Source organism: Pinus tabuliformis, chromosome J (genome assembly GCF_031772625.1).
Source record: "Pinus tabuliformis cultivar Carrire ecotype Pingquan chromosome J, CPIR1, whole genome shotgun sequence".
In the NCBI taxonomy this organism is placed as follows: Eukaryota; Viridiplantae; Streptophyta; class Pinopsida; order Pinales; family Pinaceae; genus Pinus; species Pinus tabuliformis.
The window spans coordinates 594,621,631-594,643,936 of NC_142295.1; positions in this window are offsets into that span (position 1 = coordinate 594,621,631).

Here is a 22,306-nt window from a genome sequence, read left to right on the forward strand (position 1 = left end):
TGGACGATTTCACAGTCTATGGGGATTATTTCAATGAAGCATTGGAAAATGTGGAAAAATTCTTAATAATATGTAAAGAAACAAATCTCTCGCTAAGCCATGAAAAATGATTCATGATGTTTAACGAAGGAATTGTTTTAGGTCATCATATTTCAGAAGGTGGAATCAAAGTAGACTCATCTAAAGTTGAATTCATTTCTAAATTATTAGTGCCAAGTTGTCAAAAGGATGTTAAAATTTTCCTCGGTTTTACTGGATATTATAGAAGATTTATAGAAAACTTCACAAAAATTGCATCCCCACTCTTTAGACTACTCACCAAATACTGCGAATTCAGTTGGGATTCTGAATGTCAAGTTGCCTTTGAAACTTTGAAAAAGAGAATTTTTTAAGTACCCATATTAAAAGGACCTAACTGGAAATTGCCTTTCCATATCTCAATAGATGCTTTAGATTCAGCCTTTGGAGTTGTTTTAGGACAAAAATATCTCACTCCTTATGCCATTTATTATACTAGTAAAAATTTAACTCCTGCGGAGTTAAATTATACTGTAACCGAAAAAGAGTTCTTAGTTGTAATTCATGCCATTAATAAATTCAGACATTATATAACTGGCTATGAAACTTTTGTCCACACAGACCATTCTGCCATTAGATACCTAATGAATAAACCAGTCACTAATGGAAGAATAACTAGATGGCTCCTACTTTTACAAGAATTCAACATAACCATTCTAGATAGGCCAAGAAAACAAAACACAATTGTCGATTTTCTATCTAGAATACAAAATGAAAACAATGATCAACCTGTAGAAGATAAATTTCCTGATGAATATCTCTTTGCAGTATCTACTAAATCACCTTGGTATGTAGATATTGCTAACTATTTGGCCACAGGAAAAATTCCATTTCACTTATCCCCTAGAGAAAAGAGAAGAATAGTCCACAATAGCACATCCTATTCATGGATAAATGAGGAATTATATAAGATAAGACCAGATCTCATCATCAGAAGATGTGTTCGAGAGGACGAAATACCAGAGATACTAAAAGCTTGTCACGATGAGCCATGTGGAGGACATTTTTCTGACAAGGGAACTGCTTACAAAATCCTGCTTTTAGGATATTATTGGCCTTCCATTTTTAGGGACACCAAGGAATATGTTAAAAGATGTGACAGTTGTCAGAGAATGGGCAAACCTACTCTTTCAAATGAAATGTCACTACAACCACAGGTACTTATCGAACCATTTGAAAAATGGGCACTGAATTTTGTTGGGCCAATCAACCCACTTTCGAAGCAAAAGAAGTATATTCTGGTATGTATTGATTATGTCACTAAATGGGTAGAAGCTAAAGCACTTCCTTTTGCTACTAAAAACACTATAGTTTCATTTCTTTTTTAGTATATTTTTACTCATTTTGGTGTCCCAAGAGAAATTTCCAGACTAGTGCAGAAGCTTGTAGACCAATACAAGATAAAGCATCGGAAGTCAACTCCATACCATCCACAAGCCAATGGACAGGTTGAGTCCACAAATAAGGTGATCGAGGCTATCCTTAGAAATACTGTACATCTACACAGGAAAGACTGGGTGGAAAAGCTTCCAGAAGCCTTATGGGCCTACAGAACTACATGGAGGAATACTACAGGGCATACTCCCTATGAACTTGTTTATAGGAAGCAAATCTTACTTCTAATAGAGTTTGAGATCCAGACCTATAATACAGCAGTCTAGTTAGATCTTGACTTGTCAGAAGCTCGGAAGCAAAGCATGACACAATTAAATGAGTTCGATGAAATCAGACAAGAAGCCTTCCAGAGGACCAGCTTAGTACAACAACAGAGGTCAAGATGGCATGATAAGTACATTAAAGAAAGGAAGTTTCATCTGGGAGATTGGGCATTTCTCTTTGATTCAAAACTCAAAAAAATTCAAGGGAAATTCCAAACCCATTGGCTTTGACCTTATGAAGTTGAGAATGTCTTTGACAATGGTGCAGTTAGAATCAGGACTATTGACGAAGAGAGAACTCCTCTATTAGTAAATAGACATCGACTCAAGCTTTACCAGAAACCATTAACAAAAGAGGAATTGTTAAAATGTTTTAGGATAATTCAGAACTGAAGATGCTTAAGAAGAATTCTTCTTATTTTCCACCTTAGGAATCTTCATTCAGTTTGTTCTTCAATAGAAAAAAAAAAAAAAATATATATATATATATATATATATATATATATATATATATAATAGATTATATGTATATATATATACATATAATAATATGAAAAATAAAAATAGAATAAAATAAAATAAAATTTTGTATAAACATGAAAACGAAAATTTTATTGGCATGTTTATATAGAAAATTTAAAGTGAAAACGAATTTGTTGGCACTTCAAATTCTCTTTTCAAATGCAAAAAAAAAAAAAAAAAAAATCATCTACTAAAGCCTTTTTTTCTCTTAAGTTGCAGAATCAGCAACTTTCTGCAACTTGGACAAGTTTCCGCAGCTAAAACAAGTTTATACAACCTAATAATTTTGAAGTCTACGAAGATGCTTGGTGATCTAGATTAAAGGACAGTTGACAGCAAGGTACTTGCAGGAGATCAAAGGACAACAAATAAGGTTAGCAAAAGAAGATCAAAGGTATGTGTTGCTTTAATTTAACAATAGGGAAGGTTATATAGCATGTATGACTAAGAAGATATAGTACTAAAGTGCAATCATTATAACCTAAGGGTAATGGCCACCTAACAAGATATCATATGCCACCACTTTAAAAGTCATGTCACGACCTTATGCCAAATCTGCCAAATTAATTACCAAATCATAAGTTTGAATGCGCCTAACGGTCGGATTCATTCCCATAATCCTTATGATAACCCATCCATTCTTCCCTATTCTTACACTCCTCTAAACCTTCATAACCACTCCATCTTTCTGCCAGCTAGCAAACCCTACCAGCTCCATTTTCCTGTCAAGGTAGACAATCTTCGAGGCAAAGCATCCTTCGGAATGGGGATAATTGTTTGAACTGAGCCAGCAGGGAAGCAATTCCTGGAGGGATACCCACAAACTAGGGAGCTACTGCAAAGGAGACAATCGTTGCAGTTCATTGAAAATTTTAACGAATTCCACAAGGAGGTAACAAAGACATTTGCGCGCTCATTCGATGGAATTGAAGCAGAAATTAGGGACATAAAGCTCACAGTAACAGAGTCTATGATCGCCAAGGCTACAGAGCTGCCAAGAAATGGAGAAAAATGGTTTTAAAACATAGGATTGACAACGAGGACTAGAAGGTCTTCCTCAAGAATCCAAACATGGACACTACAGTCTACAAAAAAGGTATTCCCAGCTCTGCTCTTAAAAACAAATGGAGAAACTTATTACTTGTGCTTTAGAAGTTTATCACTTGTGAGGGTAGGTTTGGGCAAATGTATTTTTATCATGTTAGGATGATGATGCACTTCCTTGAGGATCATCAAATGAACCTCCACTATTTCCTCTTAAATAGCCTCAAGAAAATGTCTACAAATGTTCAGAAGAAAATTCAATGCATAGAAAACACCATGTATCATCATGGCCTGGTAAAAATATTGGTCGAATTTCATCTCCAAAGTATAGGGGATAACTGGGAGAGTTTCCTAGTAAGGAACCACTTTGAAGAAAAATCCCCAGAAAAAGCAAGTAGCAGCAGGGCCCTCAGAGGGAGGAAGAGAACCATAGAAATGATAAAGGAACATGCACCTCAAACTCAGACAGAAGTAATAGAAGAAGAGTTGCCTATAGTAAATATTTTGTAGAGAATGAAGAGTGGAAACCCTAGAAGAAAGAAAGCCAGCCCGGGTAAAGAAGAATTCTCACAAACTAAGACCTCTCCTCTAGAAGAAAAATCAGAGAATAAAAGGAGGAAAGTGCAGAAAATACAAACCCCGGGGTTGAGGAGGAGCACGAGGTTGAGCATGATTCCATAAACAACCTCAAAAACTACAGAATATATTAATCTTGAGGAAAATGAGCCAAATGAAAATGAGCCAACTAAAGATGAGCCAATAGAGAATACTCCAATAAAGATTGAGCCAACAGAGAATACTCCAACAGAGATTGAGCCAACAGAGGATGAGCCAATTGAAAACCCTAGAAATTCTCCAACAGGGTCACCGAGATCATCACTAAGAACCATAAGCCCAATGCATAGTCCGGGAATTGACCCCGCTCAGCAAGAAATATATGACTATATAGAGTCACTAGAAAGGAAGGAGACAACAACAAAGGAAACAATTCAGAGCCCTAGAGAAGGGAGCAACTAGGTAAATGAACAATCAGCCTCAAACATCTTGAAGCAGGAGATATTTGAACTAGAAACACTGAATCGGTATCTCAAAAATGAGAATCAAGCCTTGAAGACACAGAGTGAGATATAGATTGCAAAGAGTGACAATCTGATCCTACATCTAATATTGTGGTATAAGAAAAACAAGAAGCTGAAGAAAGAAAACAGAATTATGCAGAGAGAGATTATCAGTTTAAAGTACAAAATTCTAATGAGGAAGCCTAGAATGTCGATCTTTGCCAAAAAGAAGAAAACAGTGAAACATGGAGATGATAAACAAGAGGCACAAGCGAATGACAAGGAAGAAGTGTATGAGGACATACAACATCTCCAGTCCGGGGGAATGTAGAGTCCGAAGATTGTCCTACTATGACATCCTTTTTTCCTAATGATCCTCTCTTTTTCCTATATATTTACCACCTAAATAAAGCCATATCTACCAGGTTTTGATGAAGGTATGCAATAATATGTCTTCTTGTTCATATTTAACTTTATACCCTATTGTTTTGTTAAAGTTGCAATTGGCTACCGAATCAGTCTATTTCCGCAGCTAATCCAAGTTTCTGCAGCTATCTCCATTGTTTGCAAGGTTCCAGAGTTCCAAGTCAGCAGTGAAGGGTGCAAATGGATAGAGGATGGCTCCCTCATGGATCCCCTCCTATCCCCTCGAAATTGTTTGCTAAAAGAAGCGCAGGAGATCGCAGTCAAACTCCAAGTCAACCACTGGATTAACACAGAACAGAACCCGAGATCAGTTGAAACCTTATCATTTTGCTTTCGGAATAGCAAAACAATGGTTTAGTGATATAAGTTTACATAGGATAGAGATATTAGGCCTAAATTATTCATACAGTCATGCCAAGAGACCTGCTATAAAACTAATGGCCGCACTGTGATTTGGGTGCAAGCCGAATGATATAATTGTGAACAATTTGCGAATTCCATGTGAATAAAATTGGTTTTTGTGTGCAAGCGTTGTGTTGATTGGAAGCTCTGAACTGATATGTGGACGGCCCCTACAAACAGTAGCAGGGTTTAATCAATTGCAATATGATTTCCTTTAATTCTTCAATTCTTCTGTTTTGTGTTACAATGCAGCATAATGATTTCGCTAGCGAATTGTTATTTGCATAAGAAATTTAATTTTCTTTATACCTAGTTTAGTTTTCCATTTAATTTGATTTATACCCAGTACAGCATGATCCTTTTATTTGCTTATTATCTAGCATAATTGAAATGTGTTCAATTCATAATATAGATGTTTCTTGGGTTATGTTGTTTGAGCGAAAATTGAATAAGTAAAAGAGTGAGAAGTTCTCTCCTAAACAATTGAGTTCAGACAGTATTTCTTCATAGTTGATAGAATAAGTTTCTTTTTGAACTTAGAGAATTAGAAGTTGCAGCATAAATATTCAAGATCAAAAATCCCAAAACAATCTAATACAAGTAGAACCACTCTCACATCATCTACAAACTAATTGGATAGAGATTAATTCCTAGGAAACTTAACCAACATCCCTAAGAATTACGACTCTAATATAATTGCCAAACACCACCTCCATTTTAATTTTATATCTTAACAAATACATAACGACCTAATGAATAACTTCTAAGCACATATTGTGCACTTGTACTTCATCAGTCTACGCACCGTGGTTGACAATTTATGATTGACAATTCAAGGACATTGAATTGACCAAACAACAATGTTCAAATAAATTGAATTTCAAAGAGTTTCCAGGTAATCCTTCAGTCATACCTTTGTTATGCATAGCTTGAAGTCCTTTATCTCTAGTGTGTCTCATTCTCTTATGCCACATCATGATTTCATCAACTAGACAAGAGGTTGCCCATCAATTTACAAATTGTACATTGTCCCAATATGAACACCTTTCATCAACACCATTTCATAATGAACCATAATACATGAATTCTTCTTGAATACAGTATGCACACCTGCATCACTGATTCAACTGATATAGATTAGATCTTTGGCTAAAGCGTAAATATGTAGTGCACTTGAAAATGTTTTACTCTAACCATCCTTTAGTATTATTCAAATTTGACCCCAACCAACTATTTTGGTTATTATTTCATCCCCTAGATAGACATCCCCCGCATCATATTCTTCATACTCATAAAACCACTCTTTGTGGGGTGTCAAATGATAAGATATTCCTAATTCAATTAGCCATTCCTCTTGATTTGATTATGTACTCGTTGAAGCTAAATACACATCCCCTCCTTCATCTGAAGAAGTTCTCCCTTCAATCAAATTCTCATCAGATCCCTTGCTTTGCTTAGCAATATTCGACTTATAACATATTTTGAAATGCCCTACTTTAGTGCATTTCTATCACCTTATTGTCGACTTAGCATGAAACTTAGATATTCATTTTGACCGAGATATCCCTCTGCAGAATTTACCTTTACCTATGAAAACTAGTTGACTTCTTACTAACAACACATCTTTGGGCAATAGTTCCATGTTCCTACACCTCATCTCCTTTGATACTATAAATGTAACCACATCATCAAGATTCAATGTGTTTGTATTACTCCCAATAGCCACAACTAAATTATCCATGAGTCTCACAAAGATCACAATAGACTAATACCCTTTTCCTTTTCTCTAACAGAGATATCCATACTCAATAATTGATTTATCGTTGTATTGAATGCATGTAGGTGTTATGTGACCAAGTCACCCTCTATAATTCTCAGAAGATAGAGCTTCTTCCAAAAAAACAAGTTATTAACCAATGATGTCAACTTGTATAAGTTTCCTAATTTATCCCACAGTTTCTTGGTAATGTCTTCCCCCGAGAAATTTAGTACACCAAATATGCATGACATACTCCTCACTTTTATTTCAAATTTCTCATGGTCCTCCATCAACATGCCAATCAAAGGTGTTATTAGATGCATAGAAACCCAATGATCTTAGAAAATGATGAGATATTTTGTTGTAAACTTCCAAAGATCAAAATTTTGGCCAATAAACTTCTCAATCTCAATTCTTGTACTACTATCCATTCTTATTTAATAGAAAGTGTCTTAAGACTCTCGCTCAAACAAGCTTATCTCAAATCTAATCAGTAATGTCTTTCTTGAACAAATCTATGTTCAAGATTCACAACTTGGATATTATAGGAATCCATCTATATCCAAAATGAACTATGATACCAAATGTTTTGCTTAAGGAACCTAATTTATACTTCAAATACCAAAGTACCAATACAAATTCAACTAGACATGTAAACTAGACTAGAATCTTAATTAACATAAACCTTTAAATGCACGTCAAAGAACTTAAAGAACAAAAACTAAACATTGTCACAACAGAATATTCATACAACACAAATATTTTACCCTTAAAACCCTCAACTAGGAAAACTAGCTAACCTTTTAGCTTTGTCGCTCTTATATTCTCCACTAAATACTAAATCCAGATTGCAATGAACATCAGCCTTAATCCACAGCAAAGATGAATGCGCTTTTGCATCACATGATATCTATCTATCATGATTATTCATCATCCTCTCATCAACCTTATCTCATGCTTTATTTATAGGCACAAAATACCTTAGTGCATAGATTTTCGAATCAGTATAGGTGATTGAATATCACTGGCCAAGATCTTAGGAATTTCAAGATTCCTCACCATTTTTTGACCAATTCTAACTATATTCAATTTCCCTTCAACCATAAGTCTCAATCAACTATGCATGTGTGCCTAACTTTGATCACTTTAATTGCTCTAGTCAATTATCAATTTCTATCAATTTCTCCACTTCCGATCAACTTCGAATAAGGTGACTCTCTAAACTTAACCATCATCATATTGACTTGACTATCAAGTTATCTTCTCATTGACCTAACTTCAACCATATTTTCAACTTGTTGTTCCAGTCGTGTTTTCTCGACTAGACTTGTTGAGGTTTATGCCTTGTCATCTTAGCAAAAAATTCAATCTATCAACTAGATTCTACTATATTTAAATTACATGCAAAGAGTACAACACCTCAGAAATAGGAGAATTATATTCATACCCAAGTATTCAATCTAGTAGCATGATTCGTGAAATTTCATATCTCATTAATGCGAGAGGTCACCTCAAAAGTTTGGTGGATGAATACACAAACATGTAAGTTGACATTGTGCATTCAGTAGAAGGATACTTAACCTTCATTATTCAATTTCCAATATCTAAAACTTGTGCATTCATAGTGGAATTCATTTAACTACAATCCCAACATTCATGTATAAATACAAACTTATTCCATGCATTCTAAAAGATTTTGTTGTGTTATGGTTATGCTACCAAAATTATATCAAAGAGTGAGAAGTGAATACATGACCATGTAAGTTGACCTTCTACATTTAGTTAATTTAGTCACATGGGTGCCAATATCAAATTCTTAAATGTTCACGGTGGAATTGAGTCACTTACAAGCCCAACTTTAGCTTATAAATACAATCATCTTTCGTGAATTCTACAAGTTTATGTCATACTAAAATTATTCTACCAAGAGTCTATCAAAGAGTGAAAATTCCCTTGCCTCCACTCACAATTAGTTTATTTCCTTGTCCTTATACTCCCTCAATCCTCTTCAAGGTGTTGATCACATAAGGGGGAGTGATGTTGATTTTGATAATCTAATTATCCCCAAGTTCATTAACTCTTTGTGTTAATTGGAACGATTCATAAGACCATTGTTGTAACCAAGGGACCAAAGCCAAAGGTGTTAGGCCTATCGCACTCCTCGCAACCATTGGTGATCTCTTTGTTTTAAGTAGAGGAGGTCAAAATCGATGGTGGTTTAATTTGATCACATCACTTTTGCACACAATGAAGGACCTGAAGTCAGTTCCACTACAAATAATGCTCTTTATATTACACTTACAAGAAATATTTGTTGATATTGTAGCTTAGAAGTGTTAGAAAATGTAACTATGTTCAGTCTTCAATAATGTACTTGAGACATTATGTAATGTACTTGTCAAAAGAATAAAGAAAATAATTTTTATTATTGTAACAATGACTTATTAAAGCATGAGTTTCATGCTTGGATCATCATTATATTAGTCAAAGTCCCCATTATGGTCTTCTAGGATTAATATTGAGTTTATAGAGTCATTGTACATTCAAAGAGACCCTTCTTGGGCTTTTGAATCATGTAAAAAGGTTATATATCAAGTCAAATATGAATTTTGTACCTCCACATCATGTCAACCTAAGAGAGATCAATTCAGCCTAAGTACCCTCATTCGACCCACAAGAAGCCTATATATACAAGGATTTCCAAGTCATTTGGAGAATTCGCTCTCAAGCAAGTTCGATATCTCAAGAAGAGATGGAGAAGTGTGAAGTTTTTTTCTAGGATGTCAAAATAAGTGCAAGTTTGGGGAAGTATATAGAGAGGAAGAAAATCGAGATTTTGGTGCCTCTCTCTCTCTGTTTCGTGGTCTGGGCTAGGAGATCATGGTTTGGGTTGGGTTGCATGTTGTCGAAAGTTTTTGCCTAGTCGAATTTGTTGGAAGGGGTCGAAGATCTAGGAGGTTGACATGGTGTGGAGGGAAATTATGGTCTTGGTCTAGGGTAAAGAGTCTCAAAGAATACTATTGAAAGGAAGAATTATCTTGACTGGGTTTTCCCCTTGAGGGGGGTTTTTCCCTGGCATGTGCCTATATCTTGTGTCTCTTGTTTTGTGATCTTCATACACACATAATATGGTAATTTCTTGATGAAAGATAAGATAATAAAGAAGTAAAAGAATCCAACACACTCACAAGTAATTATCAAGAAAGGAGAATCAAACCCTAATATAATATCTTTGATTTTCCAACATGGTATTAGAGCTAAGGTCAAGAGAAGTCGAAGATCACTTTGTTGGCATGGATTCTCCCTCTATGGTGAACTACATAAGATTGGGTTACAACACTATTGGAAGATGGATCAAGAAGGTCATCTACTACTTGTTCAACAAGGTTAAGAGTCAAGGATTCTTGGTTTCCCTTACAAGTTCTCTTACTGATGACAATGCATGGATCATTGATAGTGGAGCATCGAGACACATGATAGGTGAAAGCAAGCAACTTCATACGCTATCAAAAGAGTCATCCTCTCATGCAGTGGAATTGGGTGACAAAAAAATCTATGATGTTAGAATCCTGGGATCAACATCATTGAAGTTGGATAATGGATCGAAGTTGCATCTCAACAACATTCTCTGTGTTCCGGGTTTGAAAAAAGAATTTAATTTATATTTATTATTTATAAGATAAAGGGTAAGTGATTTTTTTTGTTGATGGAAAAGTATTGGTTTGGGGAAAAGACTCTAGCATTGGTAAAGCTAGGGTTATTGGAGTTTGTGAACGAAGTATTTACCCGGGTCACTACACCATCTCCTCAAGCTTTGGATCATATGGAAATAAGTCATATTGAGCTATGGCATAGGAGGTATGGTCATCTTCATTACAAGGTCATTCTTACTCTTAGTCAACTGGTTCATGGTATTCCTAATATGAAGTTAGATCATGAAGGTGTGTGAAAAGGATGCTCTTTTGGGAAACATACTAGAAAGCCATTTCATAATAGTGAAATTAGGTCTAAAGAAATATTAGACCTCATCCATTCTGATGTGTGCGGTCCCATGTCTGACAAATCCCTTGGACGTCATCTTTATTGTGTAACATTCATTGATGACCATTCTAGGAAGACATGGCTCTACCTACTCAAAACTAACGATGAAGTATTTGATAAGTTCAAAGAGTTCAGGGCTGAAGTGGAAACCCTAACCGAAAGAAAGATAAAGAATCTAAGGTATGAAAATGGTGGGGAATACACTTCTAAAGAGTTGATTTCATATTGTAAGGATGCAGGTATTAAGAGGGAGCTCATTGTTCCCTATTATGCCGAACAAAATGGATTGGCCGAAAGAAGGAATATGTCAATTCAAGAAGGCATTCAATCTATGTGATCAATATCTACCAAAGTTATTATGGGTTGAAGTAGCGATGATTGTCGTATACATTCAAAATAGAATTTCTCATAAGAGTCTTGATAATACTATACCTGAAGAAGTATTCATGGGGAAGAAACCGAGTGTGGATCATCTCTGAAACCTTGGAAGTCCAGCATATATCCATGTTCCAAAAGACAAGCGAAAGAAGTTGGAATCGACAAGTATAACGGGAATATTCATTGGTTATAGTCTTTCCTCAAAAGCATATAGAATTTACATAAAGGAAGGAAGACACATTGAAGTAAGCAAGGATGTCATATTCGATGAAAATCAACCCTATAAGAAATAAAAGGATATTTCTATTGATTCTGATGATGAAGAAGTTCCCGTATTTGAAGAAGAATAATTTCATCATGAGAACTCTACTACAAATGTTGAATAAGAAGGACCAAGTGAGCCTATTCAATCGGTGGTTGTCCCAACCACAAGGAAGAGGCCAATTTGGTTGAAAGCTACATTAGAATATGTTGAAGGACATGAAGTTGTGAAAGTTTCTTCTAGGGAAAGTAAGAAAACAAAGAGGTATTCTTGCTATGTTTCATATATGACAAAGTCAATTGAAGCCGAACCATCTACATTCAAGGAAGTTGAGCATGAAGAGAATTGGAAGAAAGCTATGCAGGAAGAATAGAAATCCATCATGACGAATGGGGTTTGGGAGATCGTTCCTATACCTAGTGACAAATAGGTTGTCACATCAAAGTGGATCTATAAGATCAAACATATTGTTTATGGAAGTATAGATAAGTACAAAGCAAGGTTCGTCGCAAAGGGGTTTCTCTCAAAGGGAAGGTATTGACTATGAAGGAACCTTTTCACCTACAACAAGGTACACTACCATTAGATCGTTGGTTTCATTGGATGCTACAATGGGTTGGAATATCCATCAAATGGATGTTAATACCACATTTGTAAATGGGACCATTGATGAGGAAGTGTACATCGAACAACCTGAGAGATTTGAAGTGAATAGCAGGGACTCTCATGTTTATAGACTTAAGAAAGCCCTATATGGTTTGAAGAAATCCTCGAGGACATGGTATGCAAGGATGATGCAATTCTACTTAGAATTGGGTTCATGAAGAGTTATGTTGATCTAAATATCTACATCAAGGTCGTGAATAATGAGCCTGTCATTATTCTACTATATGTGGATGATATATCCATCACAGGTGTAGAGAGAAGAATTCAAGGAGGTAAGAAGATGTTGGTAGTGAATTGTAAATAAAGGATCTAGGACTAATGCACTATTACCTAGGTCTAGAATTATGGCATAGACCCGTGGAGATATATTTGGGGCAAGGAAAGTACATAATCAAGTTATTGCAAAAATTTGGGATAATGGATTCCAAGTCGATGACTACTCCTAGGATCACCAACCTCAATAAGTTGAGGAGCTCTAACTCTAGCCTCATGGATCCTACCTCATATCATTAGTCAATGGGTCCCTTGATGTATTTGGTGAATACTATTCCAGATATATGTTTTGAAGTAAACATTCTTAGTCATTTTCAATTGCAAACTCATCATGATCATTGGATAGTTGCCAATCATATATTGAGATATCTTCGTGGCACTATACATCACTGCCTAAAGTATGATAGTAAGGAATTCAAATCGATTGTCTTCACAGACTCTGCTTGGGGTGGTAGTGAGACCGACGGAAGGAGAACTAATAGAGGAGCTACCATGATCTCATGGATAAGCAGGAAGAAAGATCTCGTTGCATTAATTAGTGCTAAGGCAGAGTATGTGGTTGTATGTGAAGTAGGAAAAGAGGTTGTTTGGTTAAGGAAGCTTCTAACAAATTTTTTCGAGAAGTGTGATTAATTGTGATAATCAAGGTTGTATCAAGATGTCTAGAGATTCTATGTTTCATTCGAGGAAGAAACATATCAATAATAAGTTCCACTTTATTAGGAACTTGGTGCAGGATGGGATCGTGAAGTTAGAGTATGTCCTGGAAGATGAACAGGTAACAAACATACTGACAAAGGATCTTCCTAATAAGAATCTCAAATATCTAAGGCACCTGTTGAGTTTGGTAGATATTGGTGATTGTATTGATGATAAGGAAATGGAAGATATTCGTTGAGGCTTTTCAAGTGAAGCATTTCCTAGGGAGACATATGGCTGGCACTTTGTGTTGATGTTTAAGTACCAAAGTTGAAAAGGTGGTGTTGGTTATTGAGCTTTGTTTTTTATACACACCTGTATGTTTGGGTTGGTGGTTAGCAAGTAAGCTTGATGGTACCTAGAGGGGCTGAAAGTTTGAGTCCACCTTAGTCCCACTTGGATAGATTTACCTGGTCTGGAATCTAGCCCATGGAATTGCAATGCCTAAATTATTGAGTGACTGGTTGGATAGATTTCCCTAGTCAGGAATCTAGTCCATGGCATTGCGGCACCTAAAAGTATTTCATGTTTTCATATAGTTTGAGATCTTACATTGTATTTTTACATTATGAATACCTCCCTACTTAAGAGGGAGTGTTAGAAAATGTAACTATGTTTGATCTTCAATAATCTACTTGAGTCATTATGTCATGTACTTGTCAAAAGAATAAATAAAAGAATTTTTATTATTGTAACAATGACTTATTAAAGCATGGGTTTCATGCTTGGGTCATCATTATATTAGTCAAAGTCCCCATTGTGGACTTCTAGGATTAATATTGAGTTTATAGGGTCATTGTACATTCAAAGAGACCCTTCTTGGGCTTTTGAATCATGTAAAAAGGTTTTGTATCAAGTCAAATATGAATTATATACCCTCCACATCATGTTGGCCTAAGAGAGATCAAGTCAGCCTAAGTACCCTCATGCGACCCACAAGAAGCCTATATATACAAGGAGGTCGAAGTCATTTGGAGCATTCACTCTCAAGCAAGTTCAATATCTCAAGAAGAGTTGGAGAATTTTGAAATCTGTGGTCGAGAGGTCGAAAGAAGTGCGAGTTTGGGGAAGTCTATAAAAAGGAATAAAATCGAGATTTTGTTGCCTCTCTCTCTTACTTTTGTGTTCTGGGATGGGAGATCGAAGTCTCCTAAGATTTTGTTGTTGTCATAAGTTGCATGTTTCCGGAAGTTGTTTCCTAGTCGAAATTTCTAGAAGCGCTCAAAGATCTGGGAGGATGACATGGTGTGGAGGGAACGTTTGGTCTTGGCCTAGGGTAAAGAGTCTCAAAGAATACTGTTGAAAGGAAGAATTATCTTGACTGGGTTTTCCCCTCGAGGGGGGTTTTGCCCTGGCATGTGCCTATATCTTGTGTCTATTGTTTTGTGATCTTCATACACACATAATATGGTAATTTCTTGATGAAAGGTAAGATAATAAAGAAGTAAAAGAAGCCAACACACTCACAAGTAGTTATCAAGAAAGGAGAATCAAACCCTAGTATAATATCTTTGATTTTCCAACAAGAAGGTGATTCAACATGGATCAGGTGCCACGACTTGCAGCGAGTTACCTCAATTATCTCCTATGGTAGTTAATTAATGAATTTCCTAATCCAAGTCTTTAGATGGAAATTTAATCTAATTGTTGGGTACCTTTTTGTAAAAGGGAAAATAAGTCGATGAAAAATTAAGTCTTAACCCTTGATATTTGTAAAGTTAGATCTCATCTCAACCATTGAGATTAGGTATTTTGCTTGAGATTAGGATTTAATCTTTTTGTAGGAGGTTTGAGCCAAAGAAGACACACATTCGATTTGGCATGAGTTGTGATTCAGTGGAACATAGTATTTGGTAGCGAGAGTGAGAATAGGTTATATCAATCTAGCTAGAGTAATATTAGGGCAAGTGTGATCAGCAAAGAAGTCAAGTTAACTTAGATCAAGAAGGTTGATTTATCTTGAGCGAATAGGCTGATATTTTTTCTCTTAAGCCCATGAAGTCGAGTTTTTCTTATGCACATAATTTCTTCTACTAGGCCACACGTGTGGGTCTTGTAAGGGTCAAGTATGAGAGATGACCAAGATAATTTGTTGTGTATTTTTTAGAGTAAATCCTTGCATTTCTACTCTAAAAATATTTCTCCTAAAGTTGAATAAGAAGCCTAGTGTTTGTTGGTTTTCCCCACACTTAGGTTTCCAAGGCATGTATGTGTTACTCTTTGTTGCATGTGATCACATGTGATTGATTTCTAGTATTTCTACTTTTGTTATTTATTTGGTTAAAAACCTATAATATTTATTATTACAAATCAGATTAGAAAGCATTGTTTATTTCAAATCTATGATTATTTCCTGAGACAATAAATTTGTAATTGGTTTTAAATAAATTAACATGGTATCAAAGCACTAAACTTTGAATATGAAGCCAAGGATAGTTAACATAGATTTTAAGACAAAAATCGTATTTCAATTTTCAATCTCTTGAAGGGTTTTATTCTACAATGGCAACCAGTATTCATTATGAGGACAAGCTTGATGGTTCCTTCAACTATTTTCAGTGGAAGTTTTTAATCTTAGTTGTTATCAAGGAGAACAAGTCGTGTAATTTTGTTAATACAGTAATGGTCAAGGAGGTCAAGGCATAGAGGAGTATTCTCGATGGGGTCAAATATCATCTCATACCCCATATGTCAAAGAAGGATATTGCAAAGAAGATGTGGGATGCACTCACTAATTAATATCAAAGCGATGACTAGAGTTTGAAGATGATGCTCAAGGAAAATTTGCATGGCATAAGAATGTCCAAGGGAGAGAGCATGACATGATACTTTTCCGAGATGACATAGGTCAAGGATGAATTGGTTGTTTTTGGAGATATGATTGTTGAGGAGGAGCTAGTGCATATAGTTTTGAATGGTTTTTCGAAGCACTAGGAGGTCTTTGTCAAATTTATTAAGGGTCGGGATCATCTACCCAATTGGACGAGCCTTTGGGATGATTTCGTCAAGGAGGAGATACAAGAAACTGGTCAACGAGGAGATCAAAAGAAGAGGTTTGAAGAAGAGGAGACCCTTTCCCTAACAAGTAAGGGTAAATCTAAGGCCAAGAAAGGGCCAAGTAATGGATCTAATTCCAAGGGTGAAAAAAAGATGGATCCAAGCAAGGATAAATTCTTTGCATGCCATAAGCTAGGAAACTATGGAAACTAGCTCCTTAATAAGAAGAAGGAAAAGCAGAAGAAGTAGGTTGTTTCTATAGCAAAGGTGGACGAGTTTGCAACATGGTTTGAGAATGAGTTTTTGCTCAATACATGTCACTTGAGCTTGATCACCACTAGTGTGTGATACATTGACAGTCGGTTTTATTGCCACATGATGAGATTCAAAGAGTATTTCACCATTTTGATGGAGGAGTTGGATATCAAGATATAGCTTGGAGACAATGTTAAGTACCATCTAACTAGTATTGGTACAGTCAATTTTCAAGGGTAGTCCAAAAAACCCTTGTTGATGGAGGACTTGTTGTATGTTCTAGGTATGACAAAGAACCTGATCTCAGTTTCTACCTTGGAGGAAAAGGGTTTCATCGTGACGTTTGAGGAGGGTAAAGTATATATTTGTCCCAATAACTCCAAGACAACAAAAGTGATAGGGGCTAGGAAGGGAAACTTGTTTTGATTTCAGTTTGAGCCAGCACATGAATTGGTAAGTTGTAGCAAAGGGTTGGGAAAGTTATGGCATAGGAGGATGTATCATATTCATTATGGAGCAATTAATGTGGTAAGGTAGATTGTGACAGAGTTTATAGAACTTAAGGTCAAGCAGCATGAGATGTGCAAGGGTTACGCACTGGGTAAATATCCCAATACCAGTTTTCTAAGCAGCGACACTAGGTCCAAAGGGATTTTGGATCTATTACACTTAGACATGTGTGGGCCCATGTCAACAATATCCTTAAGTGGGTACCAGTATTATGTGAACCTCATTAATGACTTCTCTAGCAAGACCTGGATCTATTTCATGAAAAATAAGGATGAGGTCTTTAGCAGATTCATGTATTTTAAGGTTGTGTATGAGAATCAAACAAAGGAATATCAAGACGTTGAGGTCGAATAATGGAGGCAAGTATAAATGTAATGTCCTCAAGGAATTTTGTGTACAAGAAGGCTTCAAGAAGGAGTTGACAGTTTTGTACAACCCTCAATAGAATGGAGTTGTAGAGAGAAAGAACGGGACTATTGTTGGAGCGGCCAAGGCCATGCTCCTTGACCAAGATTTGACTTTGTTTCTATGGGCATATCGACACCATACGACATGTTTATAGGGAAGAAAATATATTTGGGACACATCTACATCTTTGAATGCTTTGGGTATTTCCATGTTCCCGAGGAGAAACGGACCAAGTTGGAACCTACTACAGAGAAATGTATCCTTGTGGGGTAGAGGGAGACTTTGAAATCTTATCATTTTTACATTCCTACTCTCAGGAAGACAGTAGTACATAAGGATGTGAATTTTGAAGAAGAGAGGAATCTTCAGAAGTCTAGCAACATGGTTGAGGTTAAGGAGGAGCATGCACCAAAGTTTGAGTAAATGCAGATTACTTCGATTACAGTCACACACATAGATGAAAGAGTGAGTAGGATGAGTAGAGAGATAAAAATAAGGAACATGGGATTCCTCACTCCTAGCCTCAAACTTTAGGCACAAGGAGGAAGAAGACCAAGTGAGTAGAACATACATTAAGAGATGCCCATGAATATGTTGGTGCTTTGAGGTATTCAACCATATAAATAAAGGCTCATCAATGTTATTCCAGGTATATTGTGTTGATGAGTGAATTGATTATGGCTAAACCTACAAGCTTTCAGGAGGTGTCTGAGCATTAGGTGTGGACGGATGCCATGGTGGAAGAATATTCTTCCATCATTAAGAATAAAAATTAGGAGGTTGTTCCATGGGGAGAGGGAAAGCTAGCGGTTGGCTCCAGATGGGTGTACAATATCAAGCATGTTACAGATGGCAACATAGAAAATTTAAAATTTCATTTTGTGGCTAAGGGATTTTCACATAAGAAAATGATCAATTATGATGAGACTTTCACTCCGAGAGTCAGATACTCATCCATCAAGGCTATCATTTCTACAGTAATGCATATGGGTTGGAGGACTAACCAGATGGACTTGAACATGACTTTTCTCAACAATATCATTGAGGAAAACTTGATCTACATAGAGTAGTTAGAGGGTTTCGACGTGCATGGGAGGGATTCCTATGTGTTCAGGTTGAGGAGAGAAGTGTATGGGCTCAAGCAGGCTCCTAGTGCATGGTATGCATAGATTGATAGTTATTTGCAAAGCATAAGGTTCACCAAGAGTGAGGCATACCATAACATATACCACATTCAGGTGAGGGTGAACCTCTCATAATGGTGTTGTATGTTGATGACTTGTTTCTCACAGATTCTAAGAATCTCATCACACACTACAAGAAGGACCTTGCAGTGGAATTTGAAATGAAGGATTTGGGATTGATGCACTACTTTTTAGGGTTGTAGGTGTGGCAAAGAGATAGAGATATTTTCTTTGGACAAGGGAAATACACAATTGATACTTTGAAGTGTTTTAGGATGGAGGACTACAAACCCATGGCGATGCTACTTATGACCAACTAGAATAAGATTGTTATTTCCATATCAAAGGCATTGGACCCTACCTTGTATAGATAGTTGATTGGCTATCTCATGTATCTAGTCATCCCCAAGCAAGACATTTTTTTGCAGTGAACACACTCAGTCAGTTTATGGTAGAGCCCTAGTGATTTCACTGGGTAGCTGTGAAGCATGTTTTGAGGTATCCCTGAGACACAATTCAATATGGGTTGAGGTACACTCAACATGATGGAGTGAAGCTAGAGGGTGACACTAATCCAGATTGGGTAGGAAGTACTACTAGTAGGAAGATCACTTCAAGGAGTAGTTTCAGTTTGGGATCAAAAGCAATCTCTTGGTAAAACAAGAAACAGAAGTCAATTGCACTAAGTTTTGCAAATGCCAAGTACATGGTTGCCATTATGGCAGTGTGTGAGGCTATTTGGCTTCAAAAACTCCTTGTTGGGATTTTTTATCATGAGTTTGATCCAATTATCATTCGTTGTGATAATCAGAGTTGTATTAACCTCTCTGAGAATCTAGTATTCCATGACAAGTTATCGCATATTGATATCAAGTACCACTTCATCAAATATTGTGTGTAGAAGGGGACAGTGTTGAAATTGTAGCAAGGAGTGGCTTCTTTGACTTGTTCCTTAGTCAAAGATGCTAATTCAAATTCGTTCTCATAGATACTTGAGTTAGTTATCAGTTAACGTGTGTGATGTGGCCTACCATTGATTTATTGTCAGTTAATTTGAGTTAGATGGCATGTAGTGAGTTGTGGACTAGTTTATGGATGAAATTAGCTATCTAGTAGAGCTAACTCTAGTGTCTTTCAATTAACTGGTCTCTAGTTCTAGAATAGAGATATATTTGAGTTTAGCTGAGTAGTTAAATTTCTGCTAACTCAACTTACTCTCAATTAACTGCAGTAGCTGCTAAAATTAGCCCTAGTAGGTCATGCAATTCGAATTGCCTATTGAGATTGAATGAAGGCAAAAATTGTATTTATTATGGTAAATAGATTTTTTGTGTGTAGAGCTTGATAAGAAATCAGGGCAATTCTCTTGGATATTGCACAAGGAAATAGGAGAAATTCCTATTTTTTAAGGGCATATGTAACACCCTCCTCCCACATCTACCCAAGTAACCAGCCAACTGGGGTAAAAATATGATGAGAGTCTACTATGGTATGATTCAACCTCCTAGGAAACCTTAAGGAAGTGGAATCGATGAAAACACATCAAACATACCTTCCACATCAGCGACAACACTACTAAGAGCCATCCCAACCACTCATGTATCATGCCCCTGAGTCCCACTAAGTTTTTAAGCTATTAAACCTATGGACGCTCCCATGATATCACCATGCCAACGTCCAAAGCTCTCGACACTCCCACAAACATGCATGCTTTGCATCCAGGGACTATTTCCAATAGACTTGTGCTAGAGTCCCCGGGACTTAAGGCACTTTTCAAGCCCAGAATTACAACCACTACCGAGAACTTGTTGTAGCTTCCAGAATCCATTAAACACATGATGACAAGACTAATAAACCAAAATATAACTCCAGGACTAGGCTTGACCATCCCCAACTGAGAGTCACATTCTATCAACCACTTGGCATGAATGAAATCTATAGGTTTAAATAACATATCTGAACATAGGGGTCTCATACTTATCTGAGAATCACTAAGAAGCATTGTTCCCTTACATCATTAGCTGCAATATCATCTATTAGGTCATAGATACATTTTTATTCATTTACAAATAAAAACATGAGGAGAGGCATACATCATCACTGTCAAAATACATGCTCATAACCAGTAACATAATAACATAAATACCATGGATACATCAGCCATAGAATCCACATATAAACCAGTACATTTTCACATGAAAAACCAAGGGAATTAGTTTCTCATTAATGAATGTAGAAACTAACCGGGGATGGGACTACCACGTTCCACCTGACCATAGATTGGTTGAGCCAAATCTCTCTTCAGCTAATCACCCCCGTGCCATATTCCAAGCATGAATGTGGGACTCAAAACCAACCAAAAAGAACCAAACACACATGGATTCTACCGAAGTTCTCCACCTACACCATGAGGAATTTTAGTGCCTCCTAGTTTCTCTGGATTTACCGTAATCCATAGTCTGATCCATGGATAACTAGGCCCTACACGAAGACCCACTCTCCAGGATTTATCGTACATCCCAGCCTGGGACTACTAGGCCCAACGGGGAGCAACCCACCTCTCATCTGTATCGTATATCCCGCCATTCACTAGCAAGGATTCCTAGGCCAACCGAGGCACACAATCCTGGCTTTACCACAACCCACAGTCTAGCTCAGGGGTTACTAGGGCAGTGGATTTACTGTGATCCACAGTCTGGTTCAGGGACCACTAGGACATGTGTTTTTCATTTCGTAGACCCACCTCACTCAACTTCAAATCCATCCAACAATCCATTTCAACTGAAGTATGAGAACCCATCTCATTAAGGCTATCCGAAAATGGTAAGGCTAGGCTGAAAACATTGTCACACCTGGAAAAACCCATGCCGTGACAGAAAAGAACCACATGCAATACCATGCATGCCAAATATAGCAAGGAAACCACACATGAAAATCAATATCAACAAAGATCATGTTGTAGTTGCTTGATCCTACTCTTCCTTGCTTCCTCCTTCCTTCCTCTTGACATATTTTTCCTTTCTTTCTCCAATGCCAAGTGCTCCAAGAAAACTCTAAGTTTCCAAGAGTGTGAGAGAGAGAGAATAATGAGAGAGCTACAAAACTGAACTGACCAAGCTTGCCAACTGATCCTCAGAAGCATTTTTATTAATGAGGCCTCTATTTTCCTCATTTTCCATTATTTTCCTTCATTTTCCTCCTCACATGCAACCTGTGAACTTTCACCTTATTTTTCTCCTAACTTCCTTTATTTTCATAAATAAAATGCCAATAAATGCCTCATGCCTTTCCAAATCCTTAGCCATTTCCTTTGCCAATTTCCTTAGCCATAATAAACCGAATGAACACCCAATAGGATGTTTTTCCCACCATTCATCTTGGACTACGTGTCCCATGACCGTGGTATTATATTTTTGCATGGATTTTTAACCAGGGATGTTACAGAACCCTCCCCCTTGGGGGAACACTGTCCTCGGTGTTTAATGACACCTATAACGAACAAGATTGTTGAAAACAAAACATACTGCCCATGGAGGTTTATAACATAGCTCGTTGCAGTATTTACAATGACTATTGCTTAAACATGAAAATCATACCATTTACTGGAGATTTATAACACAACTCATTACGGTATTTTCAACAATAACAGCATATACACACATACACATTTGTTTAACCCAACAAAT